Below are 21,895 nucleotides of genomic sequence, written 5' to 3'. Positions count from 1 at the left end.
AGGTTTAAAAATGATGGTTATGGTAACAGCTTGACCTTGTTCAATGTGTTTAACTCGCAAAATCTAAACTTATTTATATTTTAGTAAAAGAATTAAACAGTCATTTCCTTTAAAGTGTTTCTTTTTATCTGTTAGAATGAGAGGCTGTTGGACCATTTGGTACATTTGCGCTTCCTTCAGGCAGGTATTGCTTCTGTTTCGTGCTGCGCTGGTCATGGTCTTAATTTGTGTGCATGAGAATGGGTTGAATTTGGCTTTTAAAAAGTTACACAAAGAAATACATGCTCGTTGTGATATGTCAAATAATACAGAAATGTATAAGGAAAATAATGGTGCCACCCTCTACTCCAAAATCCTATCCTCCGGAGATAAGCATTTATTCAGACAGTGAGTATTTATTAAGTATTTACTGTTAGGTTTAGGAGAAATAGTGGTGAACAAAATGGATATGCTGTCTGCCCTTTGTGATTTGGGTGGATGCTCTGACTTATGTTTTCTATATATATTCTTTCTTCTCCCTCATCACTACCTAAAAGGGAGGCGTAGGGATCAAGCCACACATATTTGTAACTTGATTTTTTCGATTAATGATAGGCCATCTCCCTTCAAGTCATTACGTACAGATCTGAATCATTCTTTTTAACAGCTAGACTCCCATTCTTCAGTATGGAGAGACCACGCTTTAGTTCATCATTCCCCTATTGCTGGACATTTAGGTTTCTGGGATTTTACCTTAACACACGTCCCGTAAACATCCTGGTACATAGGCAGTATAGCATAGTGGCTAAAAGCGTAAAACCGTAGGCAGGGAACAAGACAGACAAGATCTTTGCTTTTCTAGGGTTTACATTCCAGCTGGGGAGGCACACAATAAACAAGGTAATTTCAGAAGCTTTTAAGTATCATGCAGGAAACGACTGGAGGAGGGGCTAGAGAGTGGCTGATGGGGCAGGCCGGTAGTGAGGAAGGAGGTTACTTTAGCTTGCAGTCAGGGAAGTCCTCCCAGGCCTCTGAGGGGGAGTCACGTGAGCTGACTTGAATGAGCAAGAGGTACCAGCTGTGCCAAGAGCTCGAAGACGAGCATTGCAGACAGAGGGAACAGCAAGTGCAAAGGCCCAGAGATGGGAATGAGTTTGCTACAAAAACAGTATCATTGTGGCTGGCGAAGGGTGAATTCCCACTTTTCAATTTCATGCTACTTTAATTTTTGTAAAACAATGACAATAATAGCAACTACTGTTTACCTAGCACTTACTCTGTAGTAGGTGTTTTTCTAAACTTTCACACTTTTCCTCAGTTAGTCTTCACAAGAGTCCAGTGAAGTAGGTAAGTTTATCGATCTCACTGTACAGATGAGGACGCTGACTCCAGACCCCAGGCTCCTCACCCTTATGCGAAATGCCGTCTCTTCCCAGACCGTCTTCACTAGGCTGAGGCCAGTTTAGGAAGTGGAGGCAGCATTTGCTTTCCATGTTTTTTGGCACACAAAGCCCTGCAGATTAGATGCAGCGCCTAATTCACGTGGCAGTAGGAGTGGTCTGGGGATGCTCGGGCATCGTTTCCACTGCCAATGGGACACAGTGGGGTAATTTCTGTTGGGATGTTCGGTTGTTTCAAAACTGAAGGCCCTTCAACAGAGCCCGTGCTCAAAACAAGGTGGACTGCTTGGCTGCTTCACCAGACACAGGTTAACAGGAAACGAGGTGAGGTATTGAAGGAGAGTGAACACGGCGAATGTCCCATGTGGGTGAGCTTTGCAAGGTGACTTGGGCTGGCAGGGAAAAGAGTGTGTCTAAGCTCCAGCATTCTGGGTTATTAACGTGTACAATTACAGGCCCGCAACTCAAGTGGTTGTGTGGTCCAGGGCCACTTTCCAGCCACCACGACTGCGTCCCTTTTGATTTGGTGTGTCCTGGGCCTTACCGGTTGTGAAATATTTGGAATGAAGAGCGACCTAGTTAGATGTGAGGACAGTAGTGGGTCCTTTTAAGACCAGGACAAGTATGGAGAGCGTCTTTCATCCAGCCACCTCTGAAACAGGTTTCCTACCTCGCTTGTGTGCCAGGCACATGCTAGACACTGACATATGAAGGTGAATAAGAAGACGCTGTTTCTCTTACTCAAGGGCCTGTGGGCGTGCTGTCCACTAGAAATTGAATGCCAGCCACGGGTGCAGACCACGTACATAACTTAAAGTTTTATAGTGACCATATTTTAAAACGTCAGAAGAGACAGAGGAAATTAATTTAAATGTATTTAATTTTGTCCAAAAGGTTATTTCAACATGTAATCAATATAAAGATTATTGAGGTATCTTACCTTTTTTTTTTTTTTCACATGAAGTCTTCGAGATCCAGTGTGCCTTTTACACTTTCAGCACATGTCCATTTGTACCGGCCACATTTCAAGTGCTCAGTAGCCACATGTATTGGACAATGTGGGCCTAGGGTGTGAGGCTCACACATCAATCATGGGTGGTAGGTGACAGTGAGAGATCAAATATGCCATCTCTGTTTTATTTCGGTGAATAAGGGTGGATGAGTGATGAAAAGCGTATTTATCATAGGCAGGTAGAGCTGAGGTCATAACTGTTGTCTGTCAGCGGCACCTTTTGGGCCTGGCACCGTGCTTAGTGCTTGGGGTGTGTGCCCTGTTTCTGAGGTGGCAGGGACTGTGATTATCCCTGTTGTTCAGATGAGGAAGCTGAGGTATCATGATGAGAAGCCATTTGCTCAAGGTTTGCAAGTGATGGAGGCAGAATTTGTATTTAGGTCCAGATACCATATTCTTAAATCTCTATTGTATGTGCTGCGTTAGATGGTGCTTGACATGGGTGGGGTCTGAGTTTTGAGTAATGAAACCATAGGAAGGACTCACTGCACTAAATGGATTCCCAGCGTTTGTCAGCATTCATCCTCCGTTTATGTTGGTGCTGGGGTGCTGGTTTAGACCTGAACGACTGACAGATCCGCTCCTTAAATGGAGCTTTAGGTTTGCTGGAAACAGGTCTTACCTCCCAGGATAGAGAGGGGCATATGGGGGCTGGGGAGGAGGGTGGGCAGTGAGAATGAGGAAGGCAAGAAAAAGGCGCAGCCTTTGAAAGCTCATTTCTGAATGGCTTCTTTGGGCAGGAAACCTCCTTTTTCTTTTCGTGTCTTGACTCTGTCCCTTGCGGCTGTGGCCTCCACAGGAACCACGTGGCATCTTCCTGTGACCTCAGCAACAGCAGGGCTTACCTAGCTTGTGAATCTTGCCTTTGCTCTGATCCAAAGAGGCTTTGCTGGGTGGGGTGGGGGGAGAGGGATGTCTCAGTGTTGTCTTCTGTCAACTCTATGGGAGTCGTTCTTCTAGACTTTTAGCTACTCTCTTGGTTCAGGGTTCCTCATCTCAGGGCAGGGTAAATCTGGGCCACCTACCCAAACAAGGCAGGTGCCGGAGATTCTGAGTCTGTTCATGTCCCCAGGTGGTGACCTGGTGCCAGTCCCTGTTCCCAGGTGGTGTGCGCCGCTCTTATCTCCTGCTGCTAGATGGTACAGTGCCTGGCATGTAAAAAGATGCTTAATAAGTGCCAGTTGGTTGAATGAATGTTACTAACCATTCATTGAGCTCTTATTGTGTACAAGGCACTGCTCTTTGTGCTTTTCATGTAGTATCTCATTTAAGCCTCAAAACTGCTGCATCGGGTAGGTAGTCTTATCATTGTCATTTCACGTATAAAGAAACTGATGTCAAGAAGTGCGTGTCACAAAGCTGGTGAGTGTCAGAGGCAGGACTCAGACCCAAGCCACTGGCTCCAGAGGTCTGGCTCTTACACAGTCTGTGGTCTGTCCGTGGATAGATACATGGACGAATGGGGCGGGCAAGCAGGACCCTGCCGACTGGTTCCAGCCTCTCCACTCTGCGTGTGGGCTCTGATCTCTGTTCTGGGATCGCCTTGCGTCGTGTCCTAGGCCCTTGGGGACCTGGTGGCTTGAACACGCTCTGGGCGTGGGCTTTTCTGTGTTTGGGGAATGTGCACTTCCCTTTTCTTTAAAATAGCAAAGAACGAACTGGATATTTAATATTATGAAGAAACTCTTATTAATTTTTTAGGTGTGATAATTGATACTGTGGTTCTACTTTAGAAAAGAGTCCTTATCGTTAAGACATTCATTCTAAATACCTATGAACTATTAAGATGTCTGGGATTTGTTTCAAAATAATATGGACAGGCAGGGAGTGGAGGGGACAAGTGTGTACGGTGAATAAAGCGATGAAGTAAGATTGGTCCTGAGTTGGTAACTGTTGACGCTGGCCTGCGGGGGTTTATTCAACTCTTCTCACCTTTATGTGTTTGAAATGTCTCATCATGAAAAGCTGGAAACAAGTACAAGAAATTTCACTCAGCATTTGTGTGTTTCAAGCCCAAGTGTGTGTGGGGGTGAATTTCCTGTCTCTGCCCAGTCCACATGTATAATAAAAAAGGGTGTTTTGTTTTTTTAAATTCATAATACGAGTCAATACTTGGCCCAAGGTTTCGGGAACCCTTTGGTAACGTAGCATCTGGCAGCGTGAGGACAGCAGTGGCCACATGCTTCCCTGGCTGCCCTGAGTAGCGGCCACAGTGGCGTTGGCCCAAAGTCAGGCTGCTGAGTCCCTCTTCCCTGAAAGCTGTTTGCCTCCAGCACCTGACCATGGGGCCCCTCCTACATTTTTTCCAAGGACGAGTTTCAACAAGAGGCCTCAGATCCTCCCCCCCATTTTCCCCTCAGGACAGACATGCACAGATCCTTCCTTTGATGGGGCTTTGTTAGGGCCCCACTGGGAGCCAGAATCCAGCCTTTGGTTTGCCTCCAGCTCTGCAGTGGGAGGCAGGGAAAGTGCCCCCCCCCTTCCATTCTGACTTTTGATAACAGAAGGAAAGGGGCAAGATGCGACTTGTGACAGTGCTTTGGACCTGATGGTATTTCCCTTCAAGCCAGAAGTTGAAACTTGTGTACAACAAACGCACACTCCCCGCCCCTTCACATCGGATAGGGGCTCCTGTTGCATTTGCTCTTTTGGGGCCTCTAACTAAACAGCAAATCAGTGTATGGACGAAATCCTTTTGTGGAAGGGGCAGGAAACAGGGCACCATCATTTGGTGGTTTCGTGTCGTTTGCTCGCCAGAGACGGCTGATGGGAACAGGAACTCTGGCCCTGTTTCTCTACACCACGTACTTAGTGTGTGGGGACAAAGGCCAGGGAGGTCCTGCAGGCCCTCTGGCTTCCTCAAGCTCCTGCCCCCAGGGCCCTCTTCAATTCTGGCCTTTCTTTTTCTTTCCAAGGCTCTGCGGTGAATCCGGAGTGGGGAGGATGTTAGGAGCACTGTCACCAGTTGAAGCGGCTTGATTTTTCCCCATGTTTCCTAGTGTGGAGCTGCATGTGTTGGATCTGAGGGCGGCAAACCCCCAACTGACACTGCATCTGAGTTTTAAACTTACTCATTCAACAGGTATCCACCCGGCTGAGCACTCTTCTAGGTGCTAGGGAAACAGCAGTGAGCAAGGCAGACAGTGCTTTCAGTGGGGCTCATGTAAGTGGGGGATTCAGACAGTAAGAAAGATAAATGAGTAAGGTGTACACTGTGACGCTAAGTGCTAAGTGGAAGAAAGTAAGCAGGGGAAGGGGATATGAGGTATTCTTAGGGTGGAGGGGGTTGAAATTTTAGACACAGTGGCCAGGGATGGCCTCCCTGGGAAGGAGGTGAGGCAGTATGAGCAGTGGGGGTGTCTGAGCAGAGGGAGCGGCCAGTGCAAGGGCCCTGAGACCATGGGCCTGGTAAGACTGAGGAGCTCACAAGAGGCCTGTGTGGCTGGAGAAAAGTGAAGGAGGAGACGGTGGGAGGGGATGAGCAGAGAGCGGTCAGGTTTGCAGATCGCTTGGGATCCAGCACAGGTTTGTTTTTTTCTTTGACTGAGATAGGAAGTTATTGTAGGGTTGATTGATTTATTACATTTCATTAAATTTTGAATAGTGACCACACATGTATGGAACCAAAGGAATAAAAAATCAGGCACCCAGTTCCCTTCCCCAGAGGCCACCACTATCCCAGTTCCTTGACGTTGCATTATTTGAGTGAGTTTCCTGGCTTACATCAGGTTAAACCATGTTAAATTGCCTTTATGTGGGTCAAGAATTGTTGAATATTGGCAATTTTATGAGGTTCGGCCTAAGAGCTTCCTTTTAGGAGCCCAAGGATTCATACCAATCCTTTCTTGCCTCAGGTTGTTGGTCAGAGTTGGAGACCGCTGCATCCCACACTTCTCTTTCAGTGACGGCCCAGCAGTGTCCGTGACACCAGTCAGTGCAAAGCCCCTGCCCCACCCCTAGCCCCATACCCGTTCTTGCTGTTAAGCCTAAGGAGAGGCTGCTTCTTCCTCCTGGGACCTTCCCTCGGGGTGGCATTAGTCATTCTTTGGCTTTCTGCATCTTGGTGCCACCAGTTTTGAAATCTCAGATAATTCGCAGAGGGAAGGGCACCCCTGGACTCTTGCCCGATGTTTGGCATGAGTCACCTGGTGAGGGTGCTGTCTGGGGTGGGCAGAACTCGTGGGCATCCTGGATCAGTGACTGGGCAGAGTAGCCAGCAGAGCGCCCACCTGGAGTGTCCACGGCGGTACCTGCTGGGACCGCGGTGGCTCTGGCTGTGGGAGGAGGTCTGACGAGTGATGGTCTGCACTTGGGGAAAGGCCTTCAGCTCCTCCTGTGTATCACACGCCTGTGCTCAACAGTCAGTCAGTCACGTGTCCCTGCGACCCCAGGGCGCTGGGCTGGGTCCTGGGGGCAAAATAAACGTTAAGGGGTTATGGATGCAGCTTTGGGGGAGCTCAGTCAGGAAGTCATGTCTGCTGTTATGTCTTTAGGTGCAAACAGTAGTTATAACAGCAGCAACGCATAGGTGGTTTATATAACTACTATATGCTTGCGCTGTGCGAGGGCTTCCCGTGAAGGGACTCAGGTAAGCCTCCTTACACCCCTGTAAGATAAGCGCTCTTATTTTCCCCCTTTTACAGATGAGGCAACTAAATTATAACGACTTGCTCAAGGTCACACAGCTAGAAAATGGTGGTGACATGATTTGGATCGAGGGAGCCTGACTCCAGAGGCCCACTCTGAACTCTCTCCGTCACTGTGTGCTTCTCAAGCCTGAGCCCATATCAGAATCCCCTGTAACACAGATTGCCAGGCTCCACCCAGAGTTTCTGACTGAGAATTAGCATTTCTAACAAGCCCCCAAGTGATACTGTGCTCCTGGGCCTGGGAGCACATTTTGAGAGAACCACTGAGCTGCTCTAATAGGAAACCCAGCTGACATTGGCCTGAAATCAGATTTGTGATCTCATATAGCAAACAAGCGCGTAGGTAGACAGCACCAGAGTTGACAATTGAGCAGTCCCACAGTGCCTGTGAGCAAGCCCTCTCTGTTGTGCCACTCTGCCATCCTTGCTGTGTCTCCTGTGTTGGCAGACTCCCATCGTCGGCACAAGATGACTGCCACAGCTCCAGTTGTCACATCCAGTTGCAGAAAGCGGGCATGTCTCACTCACTATGTGTCTCTTAGGAGTGAGAGAACCTTCCCTAGATGGCCTGCCTCCCAGATTCCCCTTATAGCTCATTGGCCAGCACTGTGACATGTGACCATGCCTGGGCAAATCACAGGCAGGGGCCAATCAGGGTTTCCTCTGGGGCTGGGGATGGAAGCACATGACTGCTGGGAGGAGAGTGGTTACAGGAATGAAATCAGAGTACCATTTAGGAAAGGCCTGGGAGGGGGCGATGGATATTGGGTAGGCAACACCTGGGTCTGCTGCAGAAGTTAGTGAAACAAAGTGCGAGCATGATACCCATCCATTTTTGTGTCATTGTACTTTGTTTTGTAATTATCTAAATCAGGACATAGCTTTTTGTTGTTCAGTCACATCCACCTTCGAGAATGTGATGTGTACACAGCGTCCATGTACCATAGAAGCTGTCAGTCTTGTCAAGAAAGCAAGTATTTCATCTGAAAATGCAGGGAAACCCCGGCTGGTGGTGAGGCAGCAGTGCAAGGGGCAGTGTGCAGTGTTTGAGAGCGTTCGCTGTGCTTGGAAACACAGCGATCTCACTCGTCTCTCTGCTCCTGACCAGTGCCTGTACATGCGTGCACGAGGCACACATGCATGATGCACGCACGGAGCTCCTCACGCAGGCTCAGCTTCCCCCTCTGAGGACTGCCGCTAGGGTGGTTATGTGGATGAGGGGAGAGGATGCAGGTAAATTACCTCCCGTAGCTGGCACCTGGGAAGTGCTCAAAAATGTGGCCTCTGCCATTTAGCTTACAGTTGACCCTTGAACAACTGGGGGGCGTGGGGGGGGGTGCGGATGGGGGTGGAGCACCAACCCCCCCGACACACACAGTCGAAAATCTGCATGTAACTTTTGACTCCCCCAAAACTTAACTGCTAATAACCTACTGACCAGAAGCCTTACATAAACAGTCAGTTAATACATATTTTGTATGTTTTATGTATTATGTGCTGTGTTCTTACAATAAAGCTGGAAAAAAGAAACGTATTCAGAAAATCATAAGGAAAATACATTTATAGTATCGATTGTGAAAAAATCCGCATATCAGGGGACCCATGCAGTTCAAGTGTGTGTTGTTCAAGGGTCAGCTGTATTGTATGTGTTACGTGCCGTTGGGTCGGATCCAACTCCTGGTGACCTTATGAATCAGTGACCTCCACAGTGTCCCATCTACCGCAGCCCAGCTCAGCTCGATGGACTCATGCCTATGGCTTCCTTTATGGAGTCAGTCCATCTCATTTGGTCTCCCTCTTTGCCGGCTGCCGGCTGTTTTTCCCCACAGTATTGTCTTCTCCAGAGAACCCTGCCTTTTCATGATGTGCCTGAAGTAGGACAGCCTCCATTTTGTTATTTTTGCCTTTTGTGACGTTTCAGGCTTCATTTGCTCCAGGACCCACTTGTTCGTCGTTCTCGTGGGCCATGGTATCCTTGGAGGTCTCCTCCAAAGACACGTTTCATGGGAATCCATTGTTTTCCATTAAGCTTTCTTCACTAACGTGCGCGTCTGTGCATACGTAGTAATTGGAATTCCAGGGTATGGATGATCTTAGCCTTTGTCTCTAATGACACATCTTTGCTCTTGGTGATCTTTCCTAATTCTTCCATTGCTGCCCTTCCGAGTCTCAGCCTTCTCTTGGTTTCTTGGCTGCCGTCTCCATTTGAATTGATGACTGAGCCAAGGTAAGCAAATCTTTAACTATTTCAATGTCTTCATTGTCTATGTTAAAGGTGTGTATTTCTTCTGTGGTTGTGATTTTTGTCTTGATGTTTAGCTGCAGTCTTGCTTTGGTAACTTCTTTCACTTTCATTAGAAGTAATTTCAAATCATTGTTCCTTTCTGTCAGTAAGATGGTGTCATCTTTAAATCTGAAGTTATTGATATTTTTTCCACGGGTTTCACTCCTCCTTCTTCTGAGTCTAGCCCAGTTTATTAACATATTAAATGATTTGCTAGTTCAATAATTAAATATCATTTAATCATCCTGCCCTCTCCTCCCAACAACTATGAAAGTGACCATCCGTGTTGCAGACTGAAATTTCCTGTGGGTGCGTGTTGCTGCTGGGTGCGGACACAGTGTAAAGCCCCTGTGGCCACAGGGGCTCAGGGATGGAGCGTGGGCTCTGGATGCACGTCGTCGATCCGTCCTGGCTCCCTGTGTGATCTTGGGGAAGCCACTTAGCCTTGCAGTGTGAGGTGGGCTGGTAGTGGTATTCCCCTCCTAGTTGGGAGGATTCAGTGCGTTTGAGCTGGTAAAGCGCTCAGAACACTGCAGGGCCTGGCCCACGGTGAGCGCGTCACTCCGCTCGCTGTATCTGGTATTCTTTCACTGTTTTGTGCCAGTTTGTTCACAGGAGACTGGGCAGGGTCTATGTGGTTTTTGTTTACCACTGTGTCTCAGTGCTTTACCCAAAAGAGATAGGTTGTTTTTGTGTGTGTGTGTGTGGGTGGATGACAGGAATGGCAATACGTATTCTTACTTTTTCCCCTTAAACTGTCCAGAATTTAAACTCCACGACCATGGTTACCCCCTATTCTGAAGGTATAAGTTGAACCTGATGGAATGTGAGGTCAGCATTTAATAATTGCAGCTGATAGTTATTGAGCATTTTGTAGGTTGGGGCTGTGACACTCACCATAAAGATCTCACTGACTTCTCACACTCACCCCATTTTACAGATGAGGAAACTGAGGCCCAGTGGGGAGGACCCGTCTCTCCTCTTGAAAAGAGATCTAGTGCAGTGGTTAAGAACTAGAAACCAAGTTGCTCTGCTTGGGTTAACTCTCCACTTCGCCACTCTCTTGCTGTGTGACTTCTCTGTTCCTGAACTTTCTCATCTGTAAAATAGGAATGATAATAATACCTACTTAGCTGTAAGAGCTAGGGGAGAGAATTCCTGTGAGGTGCTTATAACAGTGCCCTGGCATAGTGAGCTCGGTTCTCGTTGTTATTATTAGGCTCAGCTATTTAGTTGTGCTTCTGGAGCTGGTCGGGGAGTCCAGCAGCAGTGTTTAATCATTAAGCTACGTTGCCTCTGCGAGCTCGCTCCCCATCTGCACGGGGGAAGAAGCCTGTCTTTGGATGGTGAGGTTGTGAATGAAGTGGGCAGGCGCAAGCCCAGCGCAGGGGATGCTGTTGGCACAGATCCAGCCCTGGCTCTGTCAGCGAACAGGTGGCCCATTCCTGGATCGGAGGTAACAGGTGAGCCAGCTTTGTTACCTTTGAGCTTTCTCTTAAGCCCATTCAGGCGCCTTAGACCACGTGTCTGATGAGTAAAGAGTACTTTTATTTCCCTTCCCTAAAGGGACTGTTGGCAAAACAGCCCTCTTTGGGAACGTGCCTGTTCCCGAAAACCAGCCATCTTTTGGGGAACTCCGGTGGCTGGCGTGTTCTTGCCGCTGCTGAATAAGTTGCTGTTAGGAGCTGGCACGGCAGGTTCCCATTTCCGCATTCCAGACACCCACAGTGGGCTGGGGGAGGCACCACCCGAGGGCGAGGGCAGCCTGCAGAGCTCAGGCAGGTGGCCTTTGCCTGGAGAAGACCAGGACAGGATCCTGAGCGCACCTGGAGCTCCCCTCACTGCCACCTGCCTGCTCTGTGATGCGGGCCGTGTTCAGGACATCTTTTAGGTGAGAGATGTTTGTTCAGTTTGGTAGTGACCTGTAGAATAGAGAAAGTTAGTACTGATTCTTCTTTCTGGGAATTAGACTGCTGGCTTTTTTTTTTCTTCCCACCTCTCCCATGAAATGTTTACCTGTCTGCTCCAAACTGTGAAGAAAGGGTGGGCGGAGTATCGAGGGAGTGAGAAGGAAATGGAGGATAATTCTCCCTGGAGAAGGAATCACTGAATGTTGAACTCCTGTGGGACGCAGACTTTTGTGCCAGGGGTGGTGGGGCATCCCGCGGGCTGTGTGGTCTTGGGTGAGTTCCTTTCCCTCTTTGAGCGTCAGTTTCTCATCTGATCAACTGGGGTACAGGAGCAGGACCCACTCACCTTTCCGATGTATGTAAAGTGCTCACAGCTTGGGCATGAGTGGTACGCAGTGTCAGCTCTCCCTGTGTCCCCACCCCAAGCCCCAGTCCTGCAGATTCCTTGTTTGACCTTATCTCTGACTCTCAGCTGCTGCTGGCTGTATTCCAGCTGCACTGGCCTCCTGCTGTTCCTCCCTCAGGGCCTTTGCCCTGGCGGTTCCCTCTGCCTGGAACATTTCCCCCTGCAGCCCTAAAGCTCCCTCTCCCTTCAGGTCTCTGCTCACATGTCACCTTCTCAGTGAGGCCTCTGTCCTTAAATAGCACCTTCTCCATCACTCTTTAGCCCTTTACTTGGCCCCTGCCCCCCAAATGTAGGCTCCATGGAAGCACAGGGACTTCTGTCTCTATCCTTGTAGAACAGTTCCCCGTACATGGTAGGTGTGGGAAAAATTATTTTATGAATGAATTTATATCAGGTGCAGATACAACATTGTCCAAGGATGGGTGGCTTGTCCCCATTTGGGGTTTAACCTGAATGTCAGCATATCTGCAGGCCTGCGGGTGTAGGGGAGGTGGCATGCACATACCCTCTCCTTGGTCACCCATCTGTTCTTGGGTCTGCCTGCAGCATCCAGCCCTCTGGCTTCCCGTCCCTCACCCCCGTCAGTCTGCCCAGTCCAGACCCTGGCAGCGGCTCATCCAGATGGAACAGATGGCCTTGGCCCTAGCAAGTGTAGGGGATGTGTGCAGGTTAATTAGGTGGAGAAGGCTTTGTTGGAGACCACACACACACACACACACACACACACACACACACACACACACAACCACACCACCACACCCTACCCCCACCCCCACCCCTTCTCCCACCCCCACCTCCACTTCCACCCCCGGGAATATGGAAAGCTGACTTCTATTGCCAGTCCTGGCTTGGTCTTCCTGTGGTAGGGAGGCCAGGGAATGCCTTGGAAATAAGAATTAACTGGCCAGGCACTGTTTATCGGTCTTCCCTGCTTTCACAGGCAATAATTCTTGTTCTGGGGCTGAACAGGTTTTAATTAAATGGTGAGCTTGAAGAGTCTTACTGTGTAATAGCTGACACCTCCTCAGCAGTTTTCTGGCTCCCAGTGTCAGCAATTGATTCTGTAAAAATATCCTGAGCAGGGATTCCCCAAGCTCAGTGGGGCAAGGTCAGTGGCCCTCCTGGAGTTCTCTCAACAGCATGAGACGCTGAAGGACTGAGGTGCCTGTATCACCCATCATCACACCTGGGGGCCTGCTGCTATTTGAAGAATGTGCAAAAGCATTAGAGGAGCCGCCTCCTACAACATCTAACTGTGTTCTTTGAGCTCCAAATGAAATGGTTTTGGGGTTGGGGACCCTCCTAGGAGGCCATTGTGCATAATGCTCAAGTCCCAGCACTGCCCAAACTCTGAGCACAGTACTTATCTTCTCTTGGCCTCAGTTTCCTTACCTGGAAAATGGGAATAACTTATAGTACCTGCATTAAATGAGAAGTTAAAGTGAGATCAGGTGACTTAGCACTGTGTTTAGGGCATAGAAAGCACTCAATAAAAAGAAATGATAGTTGTTTTCATGAATTGATTTCAAGGCCCTTTTTAGTTTTTTCAGTCTGTCCCATTTTTGTGGCCTCCTTCTGTCTTCCTCTTCTTCGCTGCCCCACCCCCAGTTCAGCATCCTCCCCCCAATCTTTCACCTGTGGTAACAATCAAGTACTGTACATTCCTTTTTACATTTTCCTCCATGGTTATATAATCCTATAGGGGGAAGCATTATCATGGAAAGGATAATATTACCTTTATTTTCCTGCATTTTGTTTCTCTTACACGGCAGTACCATGTGGAGAGGCCTCTGATTTCTCAGGTAGTGCTCCAGCTTGCTTTTTAATGGCTGTTAGTGCATGGGAGTGTGGGTGTACCATAATCCATTTGGCCAGGCCATCACTGATGTGCATTCCCTTTGTTTCTAGCTTTTTTATTTTCCAAATTATTATTTTTATTTGTAGCCTCTTTAATTAGATTGCAGGCGTCCAACCTGCTTAGCCACCTCGTTAACCTAAGCTCTAAGCCTTTGAGAATGAATATGAAGTAGTATCAGCATAATGATGCCTCTTGCCCACATAGGAGATACATTTTCCGAGGGTTCTCACCAGGTCCTGCACAATGTTAAATGCTTTTTAATTATAAAAATGGTTAACAGATTCATCGCCCTTAATTCAGATCAGTTGTGCTTAGTGAGTACTTATTATGAAGTAAGAGTGACAGAAGATTTGTGTGTGTTTGTGAGTACTTATTATGAAGTAAGAGTGACAGAAGATTTGTGTGTGTTTGTTTTTTTCATAATAATCTTTGGACATCAGATATGCAAGAGATTTTGTTGGCGTTTGTGATCGATTGGCATGTTTCTCTTTTAGGTGGTACTTTTAGTTAAGGGATATATTTGGCTTCATGAAACTTGTGCAGTGGTATACCCAGATGGAGATCTGTTCCAGTTCTTTATTGCTACATAACTAACCACCCCAAAACTTAATGCCTTAAAATGACAACAGTTTATTATTTCTCGTGACTCTTTGGTCGCTTGAGGCTCATCTGAATGGCTCTTCAGCAGGTCTTGCTTTGGGGTCTCTTTCATGCTGTAGCCAGAGGGTAGATGGGGCTGGACCAGTCAAGATGGTTTTCCTCCCATGGCACCTTGGGGGTGGCTGGGACTCTTTCTTCGTGCAGCCTCAGAACCTCTTCTTCCATGCCTCCTCACCAACCTGTAGCTGGACTTATAACATGGCCGCCCAGGGCTTTTTAAGCCTTCTTAAGACGTAGGTCCAAAACTGGCCCAGTGTCACCTCAGCCTTATTCTGTTGGTTAGAGCGAGTCATGGGGTCAGTCCATATTCAGTGTGGGAGGGAAGCTGAAGACGAGTTCCGGGAGGTGTGGCCCACTGGGGGCCATCTTTGGAGACTGGATACCACAGCTGCTATTTTCTCAGGAAAGGAGAAGAGCCGAGCTCAGCAGCCCAGGTGGTGCCGCGCTGACCATCTCTCCAGTGCCTCAGGCTCCTCTTTATCTGCACTGCTGCCCTGAGCCTCATAGGCCGAGTCACGGCTGCTTCACCTCCGGCCCCACACCCTTGTTACAGGCAGGAAGAAGCAAAGCTCTAAGGAGAGGCGACAGCACCTCCATCAGGAAACCAGAGCTTTCCCTGAAATTGTTAGCAGATTTCTACTTGTGTCCCTGCTAGAACTTTGTGGCAGGACCACCCCTTGCTACAAGGAAGTCTCAGAAATCCAGTTTTTAAAGCTGGGCTTATGACCACCCTGAACAAAGGGTCAGTAAGGAAGAAGTGGGGAGAATGGACATGTTGGGTAGGCATCTAGGACAGGTCTGTTCAGACAGCCAAAGAAGTGGTGGGTAAAGTGAGGCAGCATGCAGTCATTCATCAGCTGTTTAGTAAGTACTTGGGATGGGCAATGCACTGGGCTTCGTAGGAGGCTGCAAGGATCAGGGAGTGAATACATCTGGGAGTTCAGCTGATCAGGATCATTTGCAGGCCTTCACAAGATAATTGCTCAGCTCGTATCTCCCATCCAGATGTTTGAAGTCAGACTAATGATAATAATAATAGTCAGTGTCATTAAGGGCTTATCTTGTGTAGAGGAACTCGGAAGTAACTCATAATCTTCCCCATGGCCCGATGAAGGAGGCACTGTGATTATCCTCCTTTTCAGGTGCAGAAACAGAGGCACAGGAGGAGTTAACTTGCTGTGGGTCCTAAGGCAAGAGTAATGGAGTCCACACGCGGTCTCTAGTGTCTGGCTCTGGAATCCATGTCCTGAACCACCGTGCTTTACCACTTCAGTTTATTACAGGAAACATTTCTTGTTGAAGTGCATATGTAAGTGACAGCAGAACAGAACCACCCCTCCACTCCTACTCTCCTACTTCCTGCCTCCGTGGGTCCCATCTGCCAGTAACTTGGTGTACATTCTTCCTCACCTCTCTCTAGATGCATTCCAGTTTTTTAAAAGATGGCCTTTGGGCACACAGAATTGGCTTTATCATAATCCTTGATGCGTGATACACTGGTATTTTTGGTCCATGCAAAAATGTCTGTGTTATAATGAACAGCCATTAGCCTACTGCTGCCCGAGGACGAGGACGTTACCAATAATTTATGTGATCTGTGTGTACTGTGTGGTACTTCCCGTTCTGTGCCCTGCCTGCTCTCCCAGAGGTGACCACCATCTTGAATTTTTTGTTTATCATTGTTTGTCTTAAAAAGAATTATTTTTGAACTTTATACAAATGATTTTATACTGTATGTAGTCTTCTAGGACTTGTTCAATTAGTATTATGATTTTAAGATTGATCCAGACTGGTCTAGCTGTAATCCATTCTTTTTTTTTTTTTTACTGCTATGACTGTACGACTACCCATTCTGCTCATTCTACCATAGCTTTTTGATCCCAAGCGTATCAGTTAGGAATAGGTTGAACTGCATGTAATAGAAAATTGTATATAAAACAAAATGACAATGGCCTGAGAAAGATAGAGGTTTATTTCTCTCTCATATAAAGGACCCCAGTGATAAGCAGGCCAGGGCTGCACTCTTATCAGAGACCCAGGTTTCTTCTACTTTGGGCTCCACCATCCTTACCCTGTCACCTCATGGTTCAAGATGGCTGCTCAAGTTCCAGCCATTACGTCCCAGCAAGCAGGAAGGAAGGGATGGACATGGGTATCCCTGTCTCTTTAAAAAGACGTAATGGAAGTTGCACATAATAAAGCTGCTTCTAGACTCTTGCCCAGAACTTAGTCACAGTACCACATAGAGTTGCAAGGGAATCTAGAAAATGTAGTCTTTATTTCACATGGCCTTGTTTTTAGCTAAAAATCATATTTTATTACTACGTTAAAGGGGGAGACTACTGGATTAGGCAGCCAGCAGCTTTACAATTCTGAAGTGTTCCCTAAAAATCGCTCTTAAATAAGCTCCCAGATACCAGGACGATACCTCCAAATGATGCCCATTTTGAGTCTTTGGTTTATTACATGAATATTTGCTGAGTACCTGTTTCGCACAGGCACTAATCTGGGAGCTGGGAAGACAGTAATGAACAAAACAAATGAAGTCTCCACCCTTGTGGAGCTTCCATTGTAAAAGGGAAGATAGATAGTAAACAAACAAGGAGTATATAGTGAGTTAGAAAGAGAGAACAGGTGTGAAAAAAATAAAGGAGCGTTAACAGCATGTGATTTTGTTTTAGACAGTGTGGTTAGGGCCTCTTTCCTGAGCTGACGCTGGAGCAGAAGTGAGGAAGGGGAGTGAGGGAGCCATGTGGGTATCTGAGGGAAGGGCATTTGGGGCAAAATAAGGGCCAGTGAAAGGCCCTGAGGTGAGACAATGCCTGGCATCCGTGAGGAACTTCAGGGTGGTCAGGAGGGCTCCGGAGAGGTGAGCGTGGTGAGCGAGGGCAAGAGTGGTGAGAAACGAGAGCAGAGAGGTGACAGGGGCAGATCATGTGGGGCCCCGTGGGCCACAGTGAGGACTTTTGGCTTTACCCTGACATGGAGCCGCAGGGGGGGTTCTGAGCCGGAGGAAGATGTGATCTGATGATTAGCGTGTGGTAGTGAAAGTAATCACTAGCTGTCTTCTCTGTAATGACATCTTGACACCTTTTGAAAAAGTACCGTATTTTGCTGTGTATAATGCACACATTTTTGCTCAATTTTTTTAGGGAAAAATAAGGATGTGCATTATACATGGGTACTACTAATTCTGTATCTATATAAATGTTTCTAATTCTTTTATTTATGCTTATGAGTTAAAAATGTAACTCTAGAAATCAATAACAATATCCATATGCAAAATAATAGCCTGGAATACGATAATCGATAATCGGTTTTGTTGAACTTACTGACGAACTTGCAACAACGAAGAGTTCTTGGCCTTCTATGATGTGTAAATATCATAAATTTGTTACCGGTACATAAAATTTCTTGTACCTTATATCTGTTCTTGTGTTTTGTAATTATTTGTTACATAAAACTTCTTGTACCATAATATGTTAAAAAATAAATGCTAAAATTCCTTTATAATACAAAAACAAGTAACTACGTATAAACAAATAAAAATTTGAATTTAAACGAAAGATTTTTTTCCCCCCTGAACGTTTGGGCCAAAAATGTGGGTGTGCATTGTACACGGTAGCACATTATACAGGGCAAAATACGGTAAGTAGCTTCAACTCTTAACTCATGACCACTCCGGTTTTATATATATATCTGCCACTGTGTACCCCCCACCAGATTATTTTAAAACTAAATACGTATTTCAGTATTTATCTGTTCAGGGTAAGGATTCTTTATGGACATAATGACAATATTATTGTCGTGATTAACATAATTGTTTGACATCATCTAGTATCCAGTTAGTGTTAACATTTCACCTCTTCTCATAAATATCGTTTTAGAATTGATGTGTTCCAATCAGGACCCAACAAGGTCCACTGTTGGATTTGGTTCTCATGCCAGTGAAGTCTCATTTAATCTACGGATTCCTCTTCGCTCATTTTTTTTTTTTTTAATTGTTTGTTTGTTGAGAACAGCCATGTCATTTTCCTGTAGATTGCCCACAGTCTATCTGGCTGATTGTGTTCCTGTGTTTTCTGTAAATGGGTAGTTGGATTTACAGATTGGATCAGATTCAGGTTTGAGATTCACATACACACACCACACACACACAGACATACACACACACCCCTGTCTTTTGTGTGGAGGAGGGATCAGACACTCTCCCTAATAGGAGTTGCTGCCGATGTGTGTATATCCATTAGGAGGTATGCAAAGCCTGTTGTCTCTTTCCGTGATGTTCTGTAGTGTTAACGGCCATAGATGACTATTGCCTCGCTCCATGATCTCATTTGGGGTTTGCAAAAATTGTGACATTGTAATTCTAGCCTCCTCTTCATTTATTGGCTGGAATATTCCTCTAGAGAAAAACCTCCCTCATCTATTATTCAGTTATCCTGAGGGTGTACTGACTCTTTTGAACTTTTGTTTACATTAGAAATGAGTATTGAACAATTGGCTGGTGGTTTCTAATTGGCTGATTTTTCTGCTGTCTTTATTTTTGTGTTCATTCGATACTTACTGGTCTCTGCTACTGTCCACGCCCCATTTTAGGAATAAAAAGATGAGTTGCTCACAGTCAGCTCATTGTGTGGGCACGACTGCTTAAGGCCTTACCTGTGACCAGGTAAAGCCCTGGTCTGTGTTAGTGTAATCAGGGAGAGGTGTGTCTAGGCTGTTGACATGTCCTTGTCTTTTTCTCTGGCCATGTACTTTGAAACCTACAGCCTCTGGAGAGTTCTTGCTCAGGGCGAGGGGATTAAAACCTTATGCTTGGGGCTAGAGGTTTTTGAGCATTTGAATTTCTTCTGGTCTGAAACTCCATTCCTAGACAAAAGAACAGTGAAAGGCTCTGCTCCACTGGAGAGGCTAGTCCTTGTCGGAGCCTGGTCTGGCCAGCTCTGCCCCCGGCCACTTTTGTCTGGGCCGTAAATTCTTTAGGGCGTCAGCATGCTCGACATCATTGGGATGCCTTGGGATCAGTTACGAGTTGTATTGCAGAATCCCTAAGGGCTTTCTTTTCTTCTGAGAGGAGGACACATTTATTGATGGTGGTGATGGGGGATTGATGCGGAATGATGTAGAATTCATTAATTCATTCAATCATTGACTTGTTCATTTGGCATCTGCACTGAGCGTCACATGTGTTCCAAGTGCTGGAGTCAGAGCCCGAGAAAGCCTGTTCTCCTGGAGTTTATGTTCAGGTTGAGGTACACAGGTGATAAAGTAGTAAACAAATTAATAAGACAATTTCAGGTGGGGATAAATAATGCTGTGGAGTCATCAAAGTAGAATGTTGAAAGAGACACATCTGGAAGGTGGAGGGGGCCGTGGGAGGCTGCATAACGGGTGTTGGGGGAGAGTTTCGCTCGGATATGGACACGTCAGCTGAGACTGGAATGGCACAAACGTGCCAGCCCTGTGAAAGATTTGGGGGAAGAGCCTTCCTGGCAGAATGAACAGCAAGTGCAGAGGTGCTGAGGCAGGAGTGAGTTTGGTGTGTGAAGGGTCAGCAGAGTAGCCAGTGTGGCTGGAGTGCGGTACAAAGAGGCTGAAGGATGGGCAAGGGTGAGAGCCTGGTAGAGAGTCTGGGTTTTATCCTGAGTTTCTTCTCTCTCATTCCCTCTTGGCAACTGTGAGGAGCATAGATGGAAGAGGGTGGAGTGGGTGGAAGTGAGGTGATGAGGAAGGGAGTGAGGAGGGGTGTGATGCCACACCTGAGTGGTGGCATGGGCGCTTGGGAGAAGTATGTGGCCTGATAGCTTGCCAAGGGATTGGTTAGAGTGGGTGGTGAGGAGGGTGAAAGGGTTTCTGGCTTCAGTCTGCAGGTTTGGGTGGCAGTAATAAGAGTCCCAGCCCCCCTTTGACATGAGCTGAGGGTCATACTCGTTTACCCTTCATTACAGCAGCCTCTTAGCCCCCATTTTGCAGATGAGGAAACAGGCCACGAGAAATGAAGCCCTTGATCCTTGTCCCACAGCTGGTTGGGGCTGGGGTTGGAACCTGGGGAGCCCAGCTCACAGTGCGATCGTGTTCCCCTTTTCTCTCACTCCAGCCACAGGTTAAGTCACGATGTGGACACAGCCTGTGCCCAGAGGAGCTGAATGTCAGTGTCCTACATTTATGAAATCAGGAGGGGATCAAGTTCTCATCAGTGGCCCTTCCACCATCCCCACTAACCTAGATCCTGATGCACCTTTTATTACAGTGTTACAGGTCAGAAAACAGGGACTTTCTGGTGACACATGCGTAACTTGACACGTGGGCCAGATAAGGTGTATACAGGCCCCAGACTTCGAGCTCCTGCGCCTGCTTAACTGATTGGGCTGAAAGTCTCCTCACCCATCAAATCCTTCTTATCTTCTCCTCCAGTGCTCTACTTGTAAAGGGAGCTCACTCCCCGTGGGGAGTGTGTCCTATGTGATACTTCAGCCAGCCACGTGGCTTTCCTTGGTGTCCTCTAGGAGAGCAGTGTGACCCCCACCCTCCCCCCACATGTGGCTCGTGTGAAAGGTGGTGCAAGTTTGTTTGGTCCTGCCACAGCTCCCTGCTCACCCTCAGGGCACTGATAAGTGCTGGTCCTCTCCCGCTTCTGCTTACGTTTAGCCCATGTGACAAAAGTTTGTATTGATCGATTTTTTGAAATTCTGTTTAAAAATATTGATTCAAAACTTACAGAAATTGCACAGTGATTGTAAAACAGTTCAAACAGTAGAACAGTATGTAAGGTAAAGCATGGAAGTTTCATGTTCCCATCGTGACCCTGGCACTTGGCCGACCCCTCAGTCTCTCACCTGCCCAGGGGACATTAAGTGTACGCTTCCTTCCTGGGTGTGCAGTGGATTGTGTTTGGTAAGAGCCTGGGCTCAGGACCCCCAGTGCTTGGGTTCAGATACCAGTTTTGATATGTACTGATTTGGGCCTTTACTAAAAAACATATAATTAAAAAAAAAAAAAAAAATCACTCTGTGCCTCAGTTTCCCCATCTGTAAAATGGTGATGATGGTTCTAACCTCTTGGCTTATAAAGATTCATTGCGTTAATATATGTAAAAGTTAGAGTGGCACCTGGCATGTGATAAGCACTCACATCTTAACTATTTTTATTATACACATATATGCGTATGATTGTTTTACAGTCCTTTCTACATGTATTGTTCTGAAGATTGCACTTCTCTTAATTATCTTGGAGGGCCTCACGTGGCAGTGGGTCAAGGTCGGCCATTTTCTTTTTAATGACTTCACAGTGTTTTATCCTGTCAAGGCCCTGCTGTTGGACACACTGGTTGTTTCCAACTTTTATTATTATAACTCTGATCATCTGACACACAAAAACCTTTGTTTGCTTCTTAGATTTTTCCTAGGACAAAGTCCTGGAGTTGTAGTTACTGAAACAAAGTATATAAATATTTTTAAAGATCTGTGATATGTATTGCTGACTTGTTTTCTGGGATCTCTTTATTAAGCACAAGTATTTCCTTGTTGTCTGTTTTTCTAGGATGGTATTTATATTGTATTTCTTATTGATTTGTCGGGGTTCTTTACATATTGAAGATATTGTATGTTGCAGATTTATATTCCTAGTTAGTTGTTTACTTTTAAATTTTTAAATGTTTTTAAACATCATACTGAGGCTTTTTCTTTTTTTCTTTTATTCTTTTTTTTTCTTTAATGCTTTGGCCTTGAATTTAAG

General features: G+C 46.6%; 1 protein-coding gene across 10 annotated transcripts in view; it reads left to right on the top strand.

Moving 5' to 3' along the window:
- The window catches only part of SIPA1L3 (signal induced proliferation associated 1 like 3), a 218,067-nt gene that overhangs the window by 3,133 nt on the left and 193,039 nt on the right, over positions 1 to 21,895 (top strand). Inside the window, exon 1 of one of the 10 annotated variants that reach the window (XM_019751422.3) lies at positions 10,769 to 10,787. The exons of 8 other annotated variants lie outside the window; for them this stretch is intronic. The gene's annotated coding sequence lies outside the window, so the exon portion shown is untranslated. Of the gene's footprint in view, positions 1 to 10,768; positions 10,788 to 11,126; positions 11,216 to 21,895 lie in introns of those variants that run through there. One more of the 10 variants, XM_019751420.3, reaches the window with a different exon arrangement.

The sequence above is a fragment of the Rhinolophus sinicus genome, chromosome 8, assembly GCF_057876585.1.
Source record: "Rhinolophus sinicus isolate RSI-liver-muscle chromosome 8, RSI-T2T, whole genome shotgun sequence".
Lineage (NCBI taxonomy): Eukaryota > Metazoa > Chordata > Mammalia > Chiroptera > Rhinolophidae > Rhinolophus > Rhinolophus sinicus.
The sequence above is the reverse complement of the archived record's forward strand: the minus strand, read 5'-3'. Positions and strand labels throughout refer to the sequence as shown.